Source organism: Schistocerca americana, chromosome 8 (assembly GCF_021461395.2).
Source record: "Schistocerca americana isolate TAMUIC-IGC-003095 chromosome 8, iqSchAmer2.1, whole genome shotgun sequence".
NCBI lineage: Eukaryota > Metazoa > Arthropoda > Insecta > Orthoptera > Acrididae > Schistocerca > Schistocerca americana.
In genome coordinates, this window is record NC_060126.1 from 494,186,672 (window position 1) to 494,210,372 (window position 23,701).

Sequence of the window (23,701 nt, forward strand, 5' to 3'; positions counted from 1 at the left end):
AAGGTGCTACTGTAACTGGACTACAGTATCTTGAGATGTTAGAGAATTGGCTGTTCCCTCAGCTCGAACAAGAAGCACAACAATTCATATTTCAGCAGGATGGAGCGCCACCACATTGGCACTTATCTGTCCGTAACTACCTGAACGTCAACTACCCGAGGCGATGGATCGGCCGCCAGGCAGCCCGTGACAGAGCACTTCATCACTGGCCTCCAAGAAACCCTGATCTTACCCCCTGCGATGTTTTCTTATGGGGGTATTTTAAGGATATGGTGTTTCGGCCATCTCTCCCAGCCACCATTGATGATTTGAAACGAGAAATAACAGCAGCTATCCAAACTGTTACGCCTGATATGCTACAGAGAGTTGACATTGCTCTTATGTCTGGAGGGGGCCATATTGAACATCTCTGAACTTGTTTTTGAGTGAAAAAAATCTTTTTAAATACTCTTTGTAATGATGTATAACAGAAGGTTATATTATGTTTCTTTCATTAAATAGACATTTTTAAAGTTTTTAAAGTTGAATCACCCTGTATATTTAATATGTAATAGATTTAATAGCGTATTTATTGGTGAAATGTATATAACTGATTGTAATTCTAATGTAAATATTGTAAATTGCTGGGTAATAGAATGGGGAACTATATTTAAATGTATCGTTAGCAACGGCAGTAGCTGTGTAGTTGCGAACAGAGAGGAAGCACGACAGCTTGAGTCATGAAAGAATGCGGAAGTGTTTGTTAGGCACTCCCGCAGACGCGATGTACATCTATGATAGCCCCAGTGCAGGCGCACTTACAGAGTTAATCCCCGAGTATTTAAAGTTCGGTCGGAGTGGACAGGTGGAGGAAGCTGCAGTTCTAACTGTTGCCTGTCTCACGATTATTCGTGGCTCTCGAAACGACGCGCGGTTCGCAAACCCCAGCAACAGCAGTAGTTCAGCATTGTCGTCAGCTGCGATCTCTGCCGCTGGCGCAGATGCAACATCGTAAGACTGTTAGACGAGAGAGTATTACTAACAATGTACAGACATCAGCCAGTGGCATTTCTTTCATAAGCGTTAATGGCTTTCATAAATAATAATCTGTAATAGTTAAAACTTACAGGGCATCTGTGTTACCATAGTCGTCAGACATTATTACCATGCAGAGTCTCTCGCCTTTCCTTACAATCACTGAGTATCGTAAAAATATGAAAAGTGATTAAATATTTGTTTGTTAATGACCAGTTCAGTCTAAATTTTTCTGCCTCAGTAACCATTCATTCTTATATTGCATAACGAAAGCTTAACGAATTAGCAATTTAGAGTAGTAACTTCACTCACTTAAGTAACATAGCGTTTCACTGGCCAAAATTTAGCTTAGCGAGTAGCTTCTGCTGGCTTGGTAAGTACCTTATTGCTCTTATGTTAAAAGTAAATTCAGTCGCTAATATGCTTAAACTAGATACAATTAAATCTTTCAGTAAATAAAACTAATTTGCCATCTCTTTTCAATTTTGCATTACGATTGCTGATGTTAATGAAAGTCATTTTTTTTTTACTTAACAAAATTTCAGTTGAAGCCAGTCATTTATTTAACCACTAACTTCAAAATTTAGTATTTCGGATTAAGTAACTGCGAACTCAGTGCTTTCTGAAGCATTTATTTTCTTGTGTTGTGGAAAAGCGTGACAATCTTCCGTTGCTACACCATTGATTATTTCCTTGAATATCTTTGCCATTATCTCTCTTAAGATACTGGAGATTCATTGCCCTAGAGCGCTGACAACCATTTAACTATCCATTTTTAGCTATTCAGTATTTTTTTCTATTATCAGCTTTTTTATATTAAAATATTATGTGGTACCGTTATTTCCAATGCGTGGTTCTAGCACTATATTCCACCCAAATCTAAATTATTATCGGTATTTACATTAAGTTTGGAATAGATTATTCCTTCAGAAGAATCTGTGGTGCACTTTTCTCCTGCTAACCGATATTCTTATCCTTCGGTAACGATAGCCATACTCACTGTAAAATTTCGTTATGTATACGCGATCACGGTCAACTGTATCGCAACCCAGAGGGCCGATAAGGAATGAGGAGTTTACAAGTTGGCTGACAGCAGTGACGTCAGTGTTCTGCAGCTCTAGTCAGGCGTGCTGGCGGGTGCCGCACTTGAGCCTAGTCGCGCGTAGCACTGTGTCTGAAAACTGGCGATGCTGAGAGTCCTCAGTTGCCTAGGTCAGGCGCCAGCAGAGTCTCAGTAGCGAAGCGATGGGTAGATTTTGTCGCAGTTTTTGTTTCCCAGACCTCACTGAGTTACCGGTTTCCGCAATTGTTTGTGCAGTTTGTTTACTTGACCAGAAGTGGTTCTGGAAGTTGAGAATAGAAAATGTAGAAGAGAGAGAGAGAGGTTTTTCCTGTGCCATATGGGTCGGGTCTACAAACAAATCCTACACGATGCACTTTGACAGCGGAAGGAATGCAACTGAATGAGGAAACTGAGTTTCGGTACCAAACAAATCCATCATGCACGACTCTATAAATGTTTAAAACATCTTGCCGACAGTGATAGTGATCTGTCGGCATCTAAATGCACGTTCCTCAGAAAAGGTTTGCAGAAGGTAGATATAATCTGATGTGTTGGCAGAAGAGCCAACACCGTGTTGCTAGAGGAGGCCGAAATGCACGCGTTTAAGCTCACGCAGGCTGGCGTGAGGTCTGGAACAGTTAAAGGAGTTGAGTATAAGAAATAAAGTAGGGAGCTCTTGGAATACTTAACTTTAATCCATAATTGGAGAACATCGCTCTTGATGATACATTAATTACAATCTCAATATAAACTGGTAATGGCGCCTTGCTAGGTCGTAGCAAATGACGTAGCTGAAGGCTATGCTAACTATCGTCTCGGCAAATGAGAGCGTATGTAGACCGTGAACCATGGCTAGCAAAGCCGGCTGTACAACTGGGGCGAGTGCTAGGAAGTCTCTCTAGACTTGCCGTGTGGTGGCGCTCGGTCTGCAATCACTGACAGTGGCGACACGCGGGTCCGACGTATACTAATGGACCGCGGCCGATTTAAAGGCTACCACCTAGCAAGTGTGGTGTCTGGCGGTGACACCACATAATCAATAGCGAGAATATCAGGAAATGCAGTGATATGTTACCGAAAAAAAAACAGTTCTTGGAAGAAGAAGCATTGCTAATGTACAAGATATATTTGCTGCAGCTTGTGCCGTTGGTTTAAGAACTATCCACTGTGTCTGTCGTCAGGAAAAATCACCAACGTTAGAATCTCCCAGGGGAAATATCAAACAAGAAAGGTATTTAACCAAACTAAACGCATTAGCCAGGCGGACATTGTATTAATTTTACAACGCTGGCGAGTATGCAACATCAGAGAAATTGAGAAAAAAGTTAAATGAAAAGAATAAATTTTACTGGACCTACTATATCTGTGTGGCGCATGTTAAATGACATTAGTTTCAAATACAAGCGTCAGAATGATGGCAGACAGTTTTTATTGGAAAGGAACAACGTAGTGGCCTCAAAATTTAAATTTTTGCCGACGGTGAATTGGCTGCGTACTGCAGGTGACATGCGACCTATGTCTCATTTGGATGAAACTTGATCCAAAATCATACACAGAAATCGAACTGAAGTGGGGGTTTAAAGTACCTATTGGCAAAGGTGTCTGGCTGACGGTTTTGCATGTGGCATTAGCGAAAACTATTTTCTTATAGGAAACAAATTAGTTTACAGACGTAGTAAAACAAAGAAATCAAAGTATTGTCATCCGAAAATGAACATAGCTAATTTTAAAAATTGGTTTCAGACCTATTTTTTTATTTACTGCAGGAAGGTTCCATCATCATCATCATCATGGACAAAACCCTACATCATTCTTAAGTCATAAACAGACCTACAACAATGAAAACAAAGAGGGAGGGACTTAGTCCTCGGTTAACCATGAAAAAAAATTTTCCTTCTCACCTATAGGCACAAGAGTTGAGATGCTGGATAAGCTCTTCATGAGCTAGATGAAAGGGGACACCAAGTAATACTCTTACCTCCTTCTCTTTGTCAGTACAACACGACTGCGTTCATTAGTGCGTTTAAAATCTCAGATGATGAGCGTTTACGTCGCGAGCCCTTGTACGTCACAGTCGCACAACCCCAAAAAATGTGTTCAGCATACCTGAAATCAACGGAAACAAGATCTTGAGAAAGAAGTCGTCCGAAACAGGGTAATCATGTCTATAATCATCAACTGTAATGATGACTGAACCGCCGCGCAGGATTAGCCGAGCGGTCTCAGGCGCTGCAGTCATGGACTGTGCGGCTGGTCCCGGCGGAGGTTCGAGTCCTCCCTCGCGCGTGGGTGTGTGTGTTTGTCCTTAGGATAATTTAGGTTAAGTAGTGTGTAAGCTTAGGGACTGATGACCTTAGCAGTTACGTCCCTTAAGATTTCACACACATTTGAACATTTTTGATGACTGAACAAGCACAGAGATGAGAAGACGAATAAGAGAATATGCGATGAGGAGGATGACACGTGTGAACAAAATTGAGATGCCACAGCTGAGACATTTTACAATTTCCTCTCAAAGTACTGTGCGGTTATAGTATCAAAATTTTGTAAGTAATAATTTAGTAGATTATTTTATTGTAAACAAATTAAATCGTCAGTATTTTGTATTCATTCGTAACCAACACTCATAAACATCAGACTGGATTCCTTAGGTGACTAGTGCGCTCAGCGACAGTAGAATGGTTTCGGAAACAAAGTAAGTACTGTAAGTAGGCTGTTTAGGTTTTCTTATTGGTAACGCCACGTAGCGCTGTGTATGGAAATCACTGGCTGTGCTGTGTGCAGTCTGTGGCTAGTTGGCATTGTTGTCTGCCATTGTAGTGTTGGGCAGCTGGATGTGAACAGCGCGTAGCGTTGCGCAGTTGGAGGTGAGCCGCCAGCAGTGGTGGATGTGGGGAGAGAAATGGCGGAGTTTTGAAATTTGTAAGACTGGATGTCATGAACTGCTATGTATATTATGATTTTTCAACACTGTTAAGGTAAATACATAGTTTGTTCTCTATTAAAATCTTTCATTTGCTAACTATGCCTATCAGCAGTTAGTGCCTTCCGTAGTTTGAATCTTTTATTTAGCTGGCAGTAGTGGCACTCGCTGTACTGCAGTAGTTCGAGTAACGAAGATTTTTGTGAGGTAAGTGATTTGTGAAACGTATAGGATAATGTTAGTCAGGGCCATTCTTTTGTACGGATTACTGAAAGTCAGAATGCGTTGCGCCAAAAATATTGTGTGTCAGTTTAAGCACAGTCATGTATAATTGTTCAAAGGGGACGTTTCATATGTCGACCCATAGCCGAGGATACCTCACTGGAATCTTCTGATTTTTTTCTTGTAGTTTGTGTAATTAGTGTAGCTATTGTTTATTGCTAGCGCGTAATTGCAGAGAAAATCTCCTTTGTAGTTGCAGTCTTTCATTGTTGTTGTGGCATGCAGGTAGATTTGCATCAAGTATTTCGCAGTTGCGCTTGCAATTAACTAGATATTATTTTCAGTGCTATGTTAATGTGTTTTCTTATTTTGCTCTGCAAATTGTGCTTTTCTGTGTTGTGTGAAATATTGTGACAATAATGGTGTGTGAAAAACGTAATACTAGGCTCCAAAGTAAACTGAGAAATGACAGTGAAGACGAAAGCAGTGTGTTAGCGCCGCCGAGTAATGAATTAACTAATGTTCAACACTAGTAGTTTGGTAATTGTGCATACGGAAATGGAGCGGGCGGCAAATAATGGCGTAGATAGTGAAACAATTAGTGAACAGGGAAGCATTATCGATCGATCGGTCGGCAACAGCTCGCCTCAGTAATCCGAAAAGACAGGACACAATCTTGCAAATACTGTAGATTCAGGTTTTGCGTCCTCACCGTTTTCTCAAATAAGCCAAGACACATTTTCTACTTGTCAAAAGGTGAATGTTGCCGGTGCAAATTCACTGCCGAAAAGCACTGAGGAACATGTTTCAGACATCAGTGCATTGTTATTACAATTAATACAACAAATGGGACAAACACAGCAAAAGCTTCAAAAGTTAGACACAATGGAATAACACCAGAGACAAACACAGCAACAGTTAGACACAATGGAACAAAATCTTCGGAAGTTAGACACTACACTTGAACAAACACGTGAAGATTTAACTACTGAGTTACATAACATTGAATCGAAATGTCATGACGTAAAAACACAAATTTGTGAGCATTTCCAACCTATTTTTTCGCGTCATGAAAATGCATTACAGAATCACGAAGCAGCCATAAAAGAACTGCAAACCACTGTTCATGAAAATCGCGACAACTTGCAAGCTAAAATTGACTCAGTTGCATCTACCGATTCGGTTACGCAACTTGCAAAAACTCAGGAAAACTTAAAGGACACAGTAGATACGATTTCAACACAAATGGACACATTGAAACTTGGTTCAGAAAAACACACACAGAGGAAATAATTTCACTATTGGATAAAGTAGCCGAACTTTCAGATCAGGTCACTAACTTATCTACAAAGGTAGATGATGATCTGAATGACACAAGACCTGTAGCCCTCATGGACACTGAAGAGTATGAACAAACTAGAAAATTCAAACAAAATCAAAATCAAATCAATACACAGTACAAAAGAGAAATCCGGGAAGTACAAGATCCGTTGGCACAAGTAATACAAGAATTACATATACCAGAGGACACTCGTGCTCCAGTACGGAAAGAGGGACATAGAAATACGGAACAACCACAAAATAATAACACAGAACATTTCGGAGATTATGAAAGAAATTGGCAAGCTGCACCGAATTTTGAAAAGGAACCGCCGAAACGACGTAACAATGACCGATATGCGACTCGCTGACATGATAATTTTGGCCATAAGCTGTTCATTACTACACGTAAATTTAAAACATTCAAGAATTCTGGCAACGACATTCATCCACGAGCATGGCTTCATCAATTCTCTCATTGTTTTCCTCCCAACTGGTCATTGCAGCACAGATTAGAATTTATGTGTGCCAACTTACAGAATGAACCAGCTGTAAGAATGCGATCGGTCATTCACGATTGTCACAGTGAAGGAGAATTTTATCATACCTTCCTCTCAACATATCGGTCTCAAGCTACACAAGACCGAGTAAAACATAGCATCATAATGATGAAACATTTCGAACAATCTGAATTTTCCAGTCTTGTGAAAGATTTTGAAGACATGTTGGACAAGAATCAGTACCTGTCAAACCTATACAGCCCCTCAGAACTCATCAGCATTTGCTTAATCAAATTACCTGAACATGTACGACATATTATTTTGGCAAGACGTTGCAAAGACGACATTGAAGCTTTTCAGGGACTCTTACAAGAACTGGAAATTGACACTGACAATCGCGGGACGCGAAAACAGCAACACAACAATTACAGGTCACATCCGTCACAATTCCGTGATGAAAGAAATAATAACTGGACACGACAAGGCTATTCTTACAACGCAAAACGTGAACAAAACAGACACCTCCTATATGACAACCACTGGCAGAGTAATAGTTACAGAGAAAGATCGCAATTCCGTAGTAATGAATATGACAGAGACAATCATAGAAACAGACAATATGGCAACCAGAACTATTATTATCAAGGGAGACAGAATAATTTCAGACGCAACAGTTCAGCGCGCAGTTACGATTCAGGGAGAAATTCTACACTATGTGACCGACAAGAAAGAAACTGGAATCTACCGACATGACGACAGACGATATAAACATAATGACAGACCTGAATTTTATCAGAACTGGCGGGCCTCAATCAGAGCAGGGCACTGTCAACAAGGTGAATTTGTAGAAGTTACGTCTCCTAATCCTAATGACGACGCGTGCCAACAAAGAAACACAATGACTCGCACAGCAGGCAGCCGCGTGCACCGGCTGGCTCAGAGAAAAATAACATAGATGCTAACCTTGAGAAAAATTCCAGTACTCTTTACCGACGTATACGACATGATAATTGCGTTGAAGTTGAAACTCTGCATACTAGGAAGAGTAAATGTTTACACCACATTTCACAGGTAAAACCGTTTACTGAGAGATAATCTGCTTTTAACTTAGTCTTGGCTGTAAAATTTTTCACTTCACGCTACTAGTACAATTTATCACACTGAGAAACTGTTAACATGCAACAATGTTTTGAAGTTAACTATCCAGCCTACAACCTAGGAAACATTTTTAAACAGAAATTACGAATGCATTGTTATAGTGAACAGACGACACAGTGTTGTTATTTGTACATTCTTGCTTGTTAGTTGCACGATTACGTAACGACTATCAGGCTTACATACTTAGAACATATACTGGCACTGCTAATGAGATTTTAATGCAACATTTTGGTTTACTTGAAAATACATTCTGGATTTAAAGTACTTTCTGAGAGATACCAGATGACGCAGTGGTTTGTTTGTCAGCTACACGATTATATCACGACGCTACTAATGTGTGGCACAATCTACATTGTTGCTTTTGTGCTGTTTCTGTTTTATATCTGCACAGTTTTTCTGAATTCTTCTGGAAAGTAAAACACGTTTTAGTAGTAACTTTTGTGGTATAGCTACAATGAGACAGCCCTTTTTGTAGCACAACAATACGTTACATTATAGTACTTTCTTGATCACGGTACTCTACGTAATAACTACGATATCTATACGCATAGCATTTCGCTTTTGTTTATTACGAGGTAAGTACATTGACTTCCACAGAACTTTGCTTATGGACGACGATAATTACGACACTTGGCACAGTTTTTACTCTTAAGTAATGACAGAGATTATGTTACAACAAGACGCACAATTAAGCGCTACAGTACACGCATTAGAGTGATTAAGTTGGTACTTAAAACATTTATTTTTAAAGATATTTGAAGTACAATGATACAAAGGTTTTCTGTGATACATTTCATTCCATTGCTGTAATCTGTAACACCTGAGGGTATAATTACATTAATCATCAGGGGGGTACACGCTTACTTTGTGTACCATGTGTTCAGCAAGCACAAGGAGCCCTAGCTAATGTGGTATTTGCTTATACAACTTTACACATCAGTACCATATGTCTCTAACACACAAATCACACAGCTATCTGATCATTTAACTGAGAGATAAACATTTTTTTTTACTGCATCAGTGACACATGTTTACGCAATTACACAGTTGAGTAACTTCACACTTATAAAATTGCATTTTGTCTGTACTTTGTGAACTGTTCATATTTTTTTGGAACCATTGTGATACTATGAGAGCTTTGAATGATGTATTTGGTATGAGATCACGATTTTTAAAGTACGTTTGAGGTAGATGACACCACTGAAATGAGCAGAGATTTTTTTTTTAGGTTTAGACATTATTGTAGAAAGCTACGACGTTTTTGAGATTTGACTGAGGTGTTATGAAGTTATTTTTACGACAACGATGTGTATTATGCTGTTGAGGTATGTTTATGATCAATAAGCTGATGCTATATGAGGAATTTGATTATGCTGTGTATTTATTATGATGAAAAATTGAAGTGTCGTCGCAAGACTGACGTGTCGACGAATATATATATATATATATATATATATATATATATATATATATATATATATATATATGTGTGTGTGTGTGTGTGTGTGTGTGTGTGTGTGTGTGTGTAATAAGGTAAGGAGTAATGAATAGTGGTTAGGGACTCTGACTTGTGAAAAAGGATGTTGGAAACCAAGAATCGTACTTTAAGAGTTATGAAATGTGTGTAAATGCGTGAATGTATCACAATGCTGGCGAAAATTTTTTGGACACTGTTATATTCATAAGATTTTGTTTCCACACATTAGCAACGCAAATTCTTAACCTGTGAAATTTTGTATATGAGACTGCCACTGTAGTGAAAACTGGTGTTGTAAATATTTCAGTAAGAAAGTTAAGTGACCTTCACGTAATGCATCGTGGGCACGACACATTACGTGGGCAGCTGGGCGACAGTCGCCTGGAAAAAAGCCATTAGTGTGTGCCTTTCAGAGGCACTGGTGGAGAAAAAAGGAGGCCATCATTCTCGCTATTGACATTTATTTGTAGAAAGCATCGCAAATACGACACGCTCAAACTTGAAAACATATGATTACACTGTGGAGCTCGTAATTTATGATGTTTACTAAAATGCCTAATGAAATGATGAGAAACATTTCACATCTATTGCCTTGCTAGTTGAAAGATTGTTTACTGCATTATGAAATGCCATATGGCTGGTGAATGGCGTTTCACGCCTTGCTTTGCCTATTTTGTTTAATATCTAGTTTCTAGCTGCACTGCAGCATTGGTTAAAATAAAATTTAATAGATGTACTAATATAGATATTTTATGCCTACAGATCCAGTAAATAACCATTTTATAATCTACTTCAAAAAATACGAGGGAGCACAAAAAAACATTTTCCTTGACAGGAATTGCATACATAATTTTTGTCAATGACTGGGTAAATTATTTAGTAGTGTAAGTTATGGTGATGCATCACCCTAGTGTTAAGATGTGATGTAGGTATTAAACATGGCCATTTTTAGTGTAATATTTTTTCTGCTTGAGCTTTGTCATGATTAGATATAAGTTATTGCATTTGCTGCTGGTGCTTGCCAGGCATAGTGTTACTGAATTTCACTTGGTATTACTCTGTTAAGCCATTTTTACTATTGATTAGTTTTTCTTGTTGCTGCACATTGGTTCATATTAGTTGTAATGTTGCATTTGCTTGGTAATTTAGATTTACTGTAGCTTGCTTTGCCAATTTCCATTTTTTTATCATTGCTGTTTGTGTTAATTGTTTTGTGCTGCTGCATTACCTTGTCCCTTAGTTTAGCATCTGAGCTCAGTAGATTTAAGTTAGCATAAGATGGGGTAGGCTGTATGTGAGAACGAGTTGTGATGAATTGGAAGAAATGCATAGAGAAGCTATAAGAAAATGGTTTGACCAAAAAAAGTATTTTGAAAGAGGATATGAACCAAAAAAGTAGGGCTTATGGACAACAGGTTTAGGTAGGATTTTCTTGGAAATAAATGATGAGGTAAGATAATGGGAAATAAATAATGAGATAATAAATGTGTGAGCATATAAATACAGAAAGCATGCTTGGATAGAATTTTTTTGGTGGAAACAAATGTTGAAATAAGACGAACGATTCATGGAATGAAGTTTTGGGTTGAACTGCAGTAACATATGTTACACTGAAATCAAACCTTGTCCTGTATTTTTGTGTTATTACACTATGTGAATTTGTGTTTTTCTTGTCTCTATGTGTCTAGCTAATAAGATTTATGTTGTATAATATTTCTGATAATATATTATTTACCTTGTAAATATGCTTAGACATTATTTATTCTGTTTTGTTTTAACGCTCATGTGTAAAGTTGATGTTTCAAAAGTTATTCTGATCTTTTATGTATGTACTCATGTCATAATTCCTGTAACACTGATGTATATGTTATTTCGATTCTTTCGTAAAGCTTGTAGCACAAATGTTATCTGTATTGTTATGTTCTTTAATGATGTATTTTGTACCTTTGTAATTGTATTCTTATGTTACAAAATTGTAATTGACACCAGCTCATCAAATTAAGTAACTTGTAAGTTACATTTCACTGCACACGTTTCTGTTGGTCACAGTATATGCACAATATCTAAAAAAAAAAAAAAAAAAAGAGGACTCTTAGTGCACCCACGTGTGTTGATAAGTCAGCAAGGGACTGGTTAACAGCATTGCTGGTTCTAAGGACAATTCCAAGAACTTCGTGAGTACAGAAGTGGTGGTTTATGGACTTACTATATTCTCCGCAAGACTCTTCAGTGGTGATTGTGCACCTGCACAGTTGCAACGGATGGCCGCTAGCCATCTCTACAAGGACTACAGTGGGTCTACACCTTTGATGACTCACCAATACCATTATTTCTACAAGGTCTTCTGTGGGTATGCACCTCTGGTGGCCCACGAATACCATAATCTCTACCAGTACTACAGTGGGTCTACTCTGTGATGACCTACCTACCAATATGCTTCAAAACTTCGACTGACTCTGCGGTGGGTTTGCTCTGTTGTGGCCCATTACGTCTCTGCATGTCAAGACTCAGCACTGTCTTTCCGTTGGAAGGACAACACTACTTCTTCAAGACTGCATGGAAATCCACTACTTCCGTGTGCATTTTCTTTTACTGCTCAGTCTTTGAGAAAGACAGTGCTATTTTACTGTGATGAACGATCAGGACTGTCTTTATGGGCTGTGAGAAAATTTTAGCTTTTGACCAACATTGTATCAATAAGGGTGTGCATTTGATTTCTTTGTTATTGTAATTATGAAATTTTTTTTTCAAATCTGTGTTGGCCACTGCCCAAACCAATTTGTAAAATTTTTTGCGGGGAGCATGGGGGCTATGTAAGTAGGCTGTTTAGGTTTTCTTATTGGTAACGCCACGTAGCGCTCTGTATGAAAATCACTGGCTGTGCTGTGTGCAGTCTGTGCCTAGTTGGCATTGTTGTCTGCCATTGTAGTGTTGGGCAGCTGGATGTGAACAGCGCGTAGCGTTGCGCAGTTGGAGGTGAGCCGCCAGCAGTGGTGGATGTGGGGAGAGAAATGGCGGAGTTTTGAAATTTGTAAGACTGGATGTCATGAACTGCTATGTATATTATGATTTTTCAACACTGTTAAGGTAAATACATTGTTTGTTCTCTATTAAAATCTTTCATTTGCTAACTATGCCTATCAGTAGTTAGTGCCTTCCGTAGTTTGAATCTTTTATTTACTTGGCAGTAGTGGCGCTCGCTGTATTGCAGTAGTTCGAGTAATGAAGATTTTTGTGAGGTAAGTGATTTGTGAAACGTAAAGGATAATGTCAGTCAGGGCCATTCATTTGTAGGGATTACTGAAAGTCAGAATGCATTGCGCCAAAAATATTGTGTGTCAGTTTAAGCACAGTCATGTATAATTGTTCAAAGAGGACGTTTCAGTACTTAAAGTAATCAATCAGGTCCTAATTTGTTTTCATTGCAGATCTAGATTACATCCATCTTACAGTTAACATCAGCGCATTTACAATATATCCTTCAAACCGGTATTCCTTTTCGTTAGCCTGATAATTTCCTTGAAATTACCGATAGTTACATTATTTTACACTGATATGCGTTTTTGTCAACGATTTACGTACATTTCCTCTTCGTATAGAGACGTAATGTCTAATGTTGTGTACAATAATTTTTGACATTGTACCCTGCATATAAGGTGTAAGGTCCCAGGACATGGGCACTTACACGTTAGCTTACCAACATTAGTAATAATAATAAAGGGACTGGCAAGGGCACCAGATCATGAATATTGAATTATGATAAATATAAGGGACTCTCGAGCAGTATTCCCTTCATGTCTGCAGCTGGCTGTAGCTCGCCGGGCCGCCGTGGGCGGCAGGTGGCGCTCACCGGAAACGCGGGACAATACGGCGCTTTTCGGGACAGCCCGGCATCCGGAGCCACCTGTGCTGGGCAACACGTGGCGAAGACGGGAATTTCGTTTGCCTAGGGGTGTTATGACCTACTCGATCATTGGGTGGATCTCAGAAATGCCGTTGGAGGGGTTTCGGCGATGATAGAGCGTTCGACATTGGCCGAAACAGAGTATTCTTCCGCCGCGTTTTCGTACGCGTGGGAGACGGGAGAATTGTGGAGAGGTGGACTTCGCCTTCAGCCATCGAGCGGTACCGACTTGGAGACGGCGTCTTGGCCATCGTCTTCGAAGGGAGATATACGGTCAGTATCGCAGCACTGCACCGACGCGTGTTCCGTGCAGAGTTCTGCGGTTAGAGCTCTTTGTGTGCTCAGAAGCGAGATTTTCACCAACGCTTAACCACTTCCAACAACTTATCTAATGTTCTTGATCTGGTAGCTATTCTTGCGAGGTGTCAAGTATTTATCAACGCAGATACCGGTAATAGAGGCCCGTAATTGCAAATTGTTAATGAGTCATTATCAGGAGTGTGTGGGTGGAGAAAGAAATTCACATTTTTTTTTTTTTTTTTTTTTTATTTTGTAAATTTTGTCAGTTGTGCAGGATATCAAATTAAAATGCCAATATTACGATCGAACTATCGACTTCATTGTAGCTAACATTTACCCTGTCCCAGTAAGCTTTACATGTACTCTAGTCACTGCACAGCTACCCCAAACGGGAAGAAAAGAAGGTTTGAGGTCTTCTATGTTAGCGACGGCAAATAAGATTTCAAAGGAACTGAATGATAAAGCTTTTAAAAAGTCTTTAAATTCAAATAATGTACACCTATATTGCGACCCTTCAAGCTTTCCCGGAGGATGTGTTGTAAATAATCTTCACGGGTTTGCCGCCGGACTATTTACTACACCTATGTTGTTTACATAACTATATGACTGACGTAGCCTGAATCGACATTTCACTGGAAAAAGTAATGCTATTGAGTTTGACAAAAGCAAGAACTATAACAACGAGAGGTGCACATGACTATCAACTGCATGTCAGTCACGTTCTAGCAACAGCGCGCTAACGGCCGGCCGCCATTTCGCCTCACCAGAGATATAGCGCTCGCCAACGCGACTCTTGAGGTGACAACAAGGTGGCCACAGAAATAGTGAGAGGCGTTCAGCTGGCCGGCGGTCTCCAGCAAGAATGCATTCCATAGCAACCTTGATCGCTCCCGTCTCCGTCATGTACAACCAAGCACAGTCAGGGTTGCCAATCACCTCTGGCGTCTGTTGCCACTTAAATATGCATGTACGTTCCTCGACATATTTTTCCTACAATGGTTAAAAATATATAAAGTGAATAAAAATGAGTAGTCACTACTGTATAATTTTGACGGTTCCTCCATTTTGCAACAGCGAAGAATTGTCCTTTAGTTCCACACGGGGAGACAAAAGTCAGGGGATACCTCCTCATGTCGTGTCGGACGTCCCTTTTGTCCGGCGTGATGCTAGTGCAGCAGCTCCACGTGGAGTGGACTCAACAAACCGTTGGAAGCCCCTGCAGGAATACTGTGCTGCGCTGCGTCTATAGCCGTCTGTGATTGCAAAAGTGTCGCTGGTGCAGGATTTGTCACTTGACGTTTGCGCTGCGAAGTTGCTGCGCTGTCACGTCAAGTACTGGCTGGAGGCAGCCGCCTCACCGCATCGCTACCCCCGGCGATAGAAAATCGTTTTGAAGCCTGTATCTTCTACAAAAAGTAAGTAAAAAATTCCAAACCCACATATGATGAATATCTCTACAATGTCGTTCAATCTGTCAGACATCTATTCTTAATTTTAATTAGGACAAGAATTACGTTAATTTGTTTAAAACCATTTAAATTCTCGACTTCGCAAACAGCTTCTAACTTATCACCTCATTACTGAAGAACTATTGGTGTCACAGCAAAACTTTTTTTCCATTCATTACCAAAATATTGCACTCGGCAAACAATCCTTAAAAGTTTTCGTAATGCATTACGTTTCCTGTGTATAAATTTCTGAAAACAGCGTTTTAAGCAACCCTATCAATACTGAACTCGAAGCAAGTATGAGGTTTAAAATCTCTGTCTCCTATAAATATTATGTAAATATTTTGAAATTTACGTACAGTATCGACCTCTGTGGTATCTATAGGCATATCAAATATCTTTTCTTAATTTTAATTAGGGCTGTTGTTTCTTTAACTATTGAAGTGTGAGAAATTTTCGCGTCTGGAAACGTTTTCTTCTTTAGATTGCAAATCTCGAAAACTATTACACACATTGAATAACATCTTGGTGTATATGTTGTTGTTGTTGTGGTCTTCAGTCCTGAGACTGATTTGCTGCAGCTCTCCATGCTACTCTATCCTGTGCAAGCTTCTTCATCTCCCAGTACCCACTGTAACCTACATCCTTCTGAATCTGCTTAGTGTATTGATCTCTTGGTCTCCCTCTACGATTTTTACCCTCCACGCTGCCCTCCAATGCTAAATTTGTGATCCCTTGATGCCTCAAAACATGTCCTACCAACCGATCCCTTCTTCTAGTCAAGTTGTGCCACAAACTTCTCTTCTCCCCAATCCTATTCAATACCTCCTCATTAGTTACGTGAACTACTCACCTTATCTTCAGCATTCTTCTGTAGCACCACATTTCGAAAGCTTCTATTCTCTTCTTGTCCAAACTGGTTATCGTCCATGTTTCACTTCCATACATGGCTACACTCCATACAAATACTTTCAGAAACAACTTCCTGACACTTAAATCTATACTCGATGTTAACAAATTTCTCTTCTTCAGAAACGATTTCTTTGCCATTGCCAGTCTACATTTTATATCCTCTCTACTTCGACCATCATCAGTTATTTTGCTCCCTAAATAGCAAAACTCCTTTGCTACTTTAAGTGTCTCATTTCCTAATCTAATCCCCTCAGCATTACCCGATTTAATTTGACTACATTCCATTATCCTCGTTTTGCTTTTGTTGATGTTCATCTTATATCCTCCTTTCAAGACACTGTCCATTCCGTTCAACTGCTCTTCCACGTCCTTTGCTGTCTCTGACAGAATTACAATGTCATCGGCGAACCTCAAAGTTTTTACTTCTTCTCCATGAATTTTAACACCTACTCCGAATTTATCTTTTGTTTCTTTTACTGCTTGCTCAATATACAGATTGAATAACATCGGGGAGAGGCTACAACCCTGTCTCACTCCTTTCCCAACCACTGCTTCCCTTTCATGCCCCTCGACTCTTGGTGTATATACTAAATGAAATAGAATTAAAATTCAGTCTAACTTACCGTCAGGAGATGACGAGAGTTGGCCAAACAGTATTTCCTTAGTCTCACAACAAGAATAAGAATTAATCGAAATAAATTCACTAACACAATATGTAATGGCAGTAAGTACACTACACACTAATCAGACAGTGCGAAAACACCGCTTAATTCACATTCAGAGGCAGGGGAACTATTCGTGTCGCTGCTCGTATTGACAGATATAATCAAGTCTTCGACACTTTGTCGTAAGATACCTTCATTGTTCCACGCTTCCTGTATCACTCCTTTCACGTGATGTGCTACCTTCTGCCAGTCTTCCGAAGTTACAATTTCAACTGTCTCTTTCAAAAGGCGTTCCACTTTGGTTAACGTGAATTTCTTATTTTCTGCAGCAATATGCCGTTTAACCTGAGCCCAAATCAGGTCTATTCTGTTGAAATGGCAATGGTAAGGAGGCAATGTGAGCACTTTATGACCGGTTTTTTTCTTTCTACTTCATCCACAATGTAAATCGGGTTCTTTGGCTTGTGTTGTGATACAAGTTCTAATAATCCTGCCCTTGTAAAATTACTGTCGAACTGCACCTTATGTTCCTGTAACCACAGCTAACAATGTCATTTTTCCTCGTTGCCTTTGTGGGTGCTTTATCTTGTATTACTGAGTGATAAGCAGCGTTATCCATAACAATGATAGAGATTTTGTTAGGTTCGGGAGCACATAGTCATCAAACCATTTCTCAAAAGTATTGTGGTTCATCTCTTCGTGGTAGTAGGAGGTCTTATTTGAACTGAATAGCAGCAGACAATTTGGAATGAAACCTTTTGAATTTCCGGCAAGTGCTACAATTATCCCTTTTTCCTCTGCCGATCGGAGCTGCCATACTACCGCTGATGGTACTGTCTGTCCAGCCTTTTTTTTCAACTGTGTCCTGCATTCACCCACGTTTCAGCACGCCAAATGATATCATAAAAATTTGTCCCCACAGATTCTCTAAGAAAGCAGCATCGCCAGGCTGCCATCTCTTGGCGTTCCATTAGTAACTTTCTGCCAGAGATGGATTTATAGCGGAATCCTAACATTTTCGCGACTCGTAACAAAGACGATTTACTACCCTGGAACAGGTCAGCCGCTGTGAGGGTAGCACGTAGTTTTTTGAGTGTTGGATACTCCTTCCTCGGATAAAATGCGTATATTTGACGACGAATGGCATCTTCCTGCAAAGAGACATGTTTTGTGACCCTCTTCTCTACTCGCCTCTTTTTCCCAGGTGTCTCCAATTTAGATAATTCACTTGAGCCTTCTTTCGTGAATATCTCCTTGCAGATTCTTATTACTGATCGTTCGCTAGCTTGCAGAGCAGCTGCAGTTCGCTCCACCACCTTATCCAAAGGAACGAGAGGCCCTCCTGCATCCCTCTCTCTCTCAAAATACTCCCTTAAGGAACACACGTATTCACGCGCCTGACTGCGTATAACTACGCCATGTCTGCCACTTTTTGGAGGTTCCCGAGGAGTGTGCCGATAGCGCCGGTTGCCATTGGTTTACTGGTGGCGGAAGCTCTGCAGCCCGTTCCCTGTCAAGTGACAAGTAGTTTAAATAACAGTATAACTTGTAACGCCGGAAATGCATATCCTCCTATTTCCATCTGTTGTACTAAAAGTTTTTTCCTTATTTTGTTACCTGAAGATATGACATTTCTGTGTCTTTATATATTGTAATTCTTTTTAATTTGTATATATACATTTACGCATTTATGTCGATGTATAATTGGTTTGTTTTGTAAATATTATTTGTATTTTTACGCTGGGTCTTGCCTAGGGAGAACTATGCTATCGAACGATTACATCGATAGGTCGTGTGGAGAACCAAAGTGTTTAGGATCTTGGGGAGTGTTAACTATGCCGCGTGGAGCGCGGGCAGGGCAGAGACTGGCTGGAGTAGGGATGTGGAGCAGGTGTGTTGAGTGACGTTCCCGCGAGTTGCCGCGCTTTCGTGGTTTGGCAACATGTAATTGCGCTCGACTTGCTGTGTTAGTTTCTGGCATGGTTTCGCGAACTGGAAACATTAGCTGGCGCACATCAAGAGCCCGTTTCGCCTGGTGACCGTGTCGAGAAGAAGGTGCGCCAACATCGAGCTTCTGCAACAGCGACGGGCGACAATAAGTGATTGTCCCCACCTCCTCGATGGACGACTTCAAACCTTCAATCAACCCACAAGGAAGACCTGAAAGCACGTTAAGTTTTAGAACTGTATGGCAGACCTCAGCTTTTCAAACTGTTCCATTTGCCTCACAAAATTACAGCAACTTAGCATGAACCTTTGTTGCTCATTGTCCCGAATGCATTACCAAGCAGGGTCCCTTCCTTTTCCGAAATGAACCCGAGTGTCCTTGAAATTCAAACGCCAGCATTAAAGTAATATCATTCCATTTCACTGCTTTAATTGCAAAGTTCAGTTAAAGTATTCATAGCTGGCTACAATAACCAAACAGAACTATATTTAGATTACACAAGCACAAATTAAGAGTGTGAGTTTTGTTACCATATTTTAGCTTACCTGTGACGGCAGCTCAGATTGGTACGTACTAAATTTTACTATTGTTAATTGTTCAAAATCATTTAATTCAAGTTCAAACTTAAATCTGATATTTCTAAATTGCGAAGATTCAAGTTGCTTTTGAGAGGATTCTTGAGGTAGCCCAAGACTAACCTTATTTTATTGAATTTCGTAGTGCTTCAGGAACAGAGTTCACTATTCATTTCAGTCACTAAATTAACTTTCAATTTTCCGGTTTTATTAATTCTTTTGCTAAATTAAGTCAGAGTGTAGCGAAATTCATTATTTCTAACAAACATCCAGTTTTCACACAACACGTGTCATCCTTCAGTTGCCACGCTTTTAGTGCTAATTATATGTGCATTAACCTTTCTTTTTCAGTTATTATAGTAGTTGTCCATAGGACTGGCGACCGTAATTTCCCCCAAATCTCTAATGTCTAATTAAAACCAGTTAATTGCTATTGTAACGACTGCACATTTACTTTCTTTATTAACTTTACCCTTTTTCAAAATTAATTTCCACCAATATCATTTGCATTTTTCCTTTCATTTAGATGTAACCCTTCCTCCCTCTTTACCGACAGATTAACTTCGGTGACGATTGCTTTTCCCAAATTGCTATTAGGTACACGCGGTTTAATATTTCACTGTCATTAAGGTCGATAAGTGAGGGGGAAGTTACAAACTGACCTCTTGATTTTGCCCCATAAATGTTCTATGGGATTCATGTCAGAGGAGCTGTCCACAATGTTCTAACATGGGGCTTTGTCATCCATGAAAATTTCATAGTCGTTTGGGAACATGGAGTCCACGAATGGCTGCAGATGATTCTCCAAATAACCAAACATAACCACTCCCAGTCAATGATCGGTTCATTTTGACTATAGGACCCAGTCGATTCCATGAAAATACAGCCCACACTATTTGAAGCCAACACCAGCTTGTTGGCAACTTGGGTCCACGGCTCCGTGGGGTCTACGTCACACTTGAACCCCAACATCAGCTCTTACCAACTGAAATTATCACTCATCTGACCAACCCACGGTTTTCCATTCGTCTAGGGTTGTCTACGGTCGAACAAGCCCAGGAAAGGTGCTCCAGGAGATGTCGAGCTGTTAGCAAAGGCACTCGCTTCGGTCGTCTGCTGCCATAGCTCATTACCACCACATTTCGACAAACTCCCCTAACAGATATGTTCGTCGTACATCCCACTTCGATCTCTGCTCTTATGTCACGCAGTGTTGCTTCTTTGTTAGGAATGACAACTCCATGTAAACGAAGCAGCACGAGTACATTGATTTTACTTGTCAGTCGAACAACCTTACAGCATTGTTCGTAATAGTGCCGTCTCTAGCGGTTGAGGCAGTGTTTGGCCTGGACTTTCTAAGACATTATAAGGCCCTTCTAGTTTTTGATGGTATGTGCGTCCAGTAGCGCGATCACGAAACAAGAATGAGTGTTGATTTCGATGAGGGGCACGAAGAAAAAGGAGTGGGATGTGCGTTCCTTGGTATATGCGTGATCGGCGAGTATGATTCCGTCGAAGTGCCTATGCATGCTACATACAGAGGAAGTAGATCCGGATAGCGAGAAAACAGTAGAGGAGCTAATGCGCGAGAAAACGCGGCATTTAGGGTCGACAAAGGTAGGGGACTACGTGGGATTCACGGTGGTACCAAGCGGTTTTTACATATTCGGCTCGGCCCTTACTCAATTTGAAATGGAAAGCGCTAATTAGGAGACGTAAAAGACAATTAACCTTTGAAATAGGAGACAAACTTCTCGTTAAAATTCATAGATTGTCCAAAAGACACCAGTAGATTTGCAGCAAATTTTTCAGTGTGTATTCTGGACCCTTTCGGTTGAGGCGTGTCTCTCATCAGAACGCGACTGAAATGGAAACGATCAGGTCTCGTAAGCCTAGGGGTTCGCGTCACATACCAAGTGTCATGAAATGGATCGAGTAAGAATTAGGGGCAGAAGTGTCATCTTTTGTAAACAGCGAAATTGATTAGCTTTGTATAAAAATAGTACTCTACAACATAACGTGTAAGGGGATTTGGTGCTCTTTACTGTCTTTGCCTGGTCATCTGTTAGGTATGAACTGCAATAACGAGTGTGGAAGGAAGAGATTCGTAGTGTATGGCAGTGATTTGCTCTGGAGGAGCGATGATCACTTGCAAGGGAAACAAGAAGAAATGACGCTAGGAAAGGTGCGGTAGACCCTTCGGGATGTACAATGATGGGGTAACCCACCGTATATGCGCTTATGTGTAGTAATGGGTCGCACCATAGGAGCGACGGGACCAGTTGTCGGCTGCTAGAGGCACCAAATTCTGCAAATTGTTGTACTGGTGTTATAGTGGTGTGCGCTATGAAGTGATACTGACTTAGTCAGTGATGACTTTGAGAGACCCCGAGGGAGAGCTGAACTCTATAAAGACTGCGTGACAGACCACATCGAGGAAAATCTGATGGTGGCAAGTTAAGGATCCTGAAGGTAAACCTTCCAGAGGAATGAAGGCAGGACTAAAAAAAGTGGAAGCCCATGGGGGTAACAGAAGGGAGTACTGGTTATAGTCATGAATGATATTTGTTTAATGAAAGATGATACTTGGGAATAAGAAGATGTAATGTGGACCCTCAGTTTTAAATCAGATGTATGTGATGTGTGGTATTTGTGCTTGATTCTTTTGTTCACAGGGAATAAAAGGCACTAAAGAGGACGAGATGCTGATGACCACAGATGAAGATGAATCGTGAATAACAAGAATTAGTGTAATAATTAAAGTGGAAGTATGATGTGTCTATGAGCTTTTGCGAGAGCAACGCCACAGTGATTTCCTTAACGAACTAAACTGGAGAGAACGAAGAGCTAAATGTCCGATTTGGATAATGTAAGAGGGTGATCCAGGTGGTATCGTTCCAATTAGTTTTGATTTTATACAAATATTTTCTTGTACTGTGTAACTGTCTACTTGTCATTTGATGGTGTGTTATCCTGGCCATACCCTCATAATTGAGCGAGATACGTAGCCTGTGTCGATTGTTGTGTAGTATAGGAACAGCAAGGAGACAATTAACCTGTTTTGGAAGTAGATTAAAGGAAAGGGTGATAGTAAGACCATATTTTGATTTGTAAATGCTTTGAATAATCAGTATGTAACTTAGACACACAGAATCTGAGATAGCAAGAATGCAGAACAGTAGGACATGGAGATGTAGATGGTGGTGGTGTAGTGAATTGTATACCGATTCTCACAATCCAAGATATTTGTCCTAATTTATTCCATGATCATTTATGGGCAATCTAACACCTTTTAAAATAATAAATAGGCTAGTTATTGCAGAAAGACTTCCAGTGAGGTATTTTCTATATTCAATTGTTATTCAGAAACCAAAACACTTTATAGAGTTAAGTGTAAAGTGCCTCACAGATGAGAACGGACATTTTAGAGGCCTGTGTTTGTAAGCAAACATGTAATATATAGCGATTTAGGATTGTTCTATTTTTGTTAATAACTATACGCCATTAATTGTATAGCTCTTGCAAATTCATAGATACACTACTAGCCATTAAAATTGCTACACCAAGAAGAAATACAGATTGTAAACGGGTATTCATTGGACAAATATATTATACTAGAACTGACATGTGATTACATTTTCACGCAATTTGGGTGCATTGGTCCTGAGAAATCAGTACCCAGAACAATCACCTCTGGCCGTAATAACGAACTTGATACGCCTGGGCATTGAGTTAAACGGAGCTTGGATGGCGTGTACAGGTACAACTGCCCATGCAGCTTCAAGACGATACCACAGTACATCAAGAGTAGTGACTGGTGTATTATGACGAGCCAGTTGCTCGGCCACCATTGACCAGACATTTTCAATTGGTGAGAGATCTGGAGAATGTGCTGGCCAGGGCAGCAGTCGATCATTTCCTGTATCCAGAAAGGCACGTACAGGACCTGCAACATGCGGTCGTTCATTATCCTGCTGAAATGTAGGGTTTCGCAGTAATCGAATGAGGGGTAGAGCCCCGGGTCGTAACACATCTGAAATGTAACGTCCACTGTTAAAAGTGCAGTCAATGCGAACAAGAGGTGACTGAGACGTGTAACTAATGGCACCCCATACCAGCACGCCGGGTGATACGCCAGTATGGCGATGACGAAAACACGCTTCCAATGTGCGTTCACCGCGATGTCGCCAAACCCGGATGCGACCATCATGATTCTGTAAACAGAAACTGGATTCATCCGAATAAATGACGTATTGCCATTCGTGCACCCAG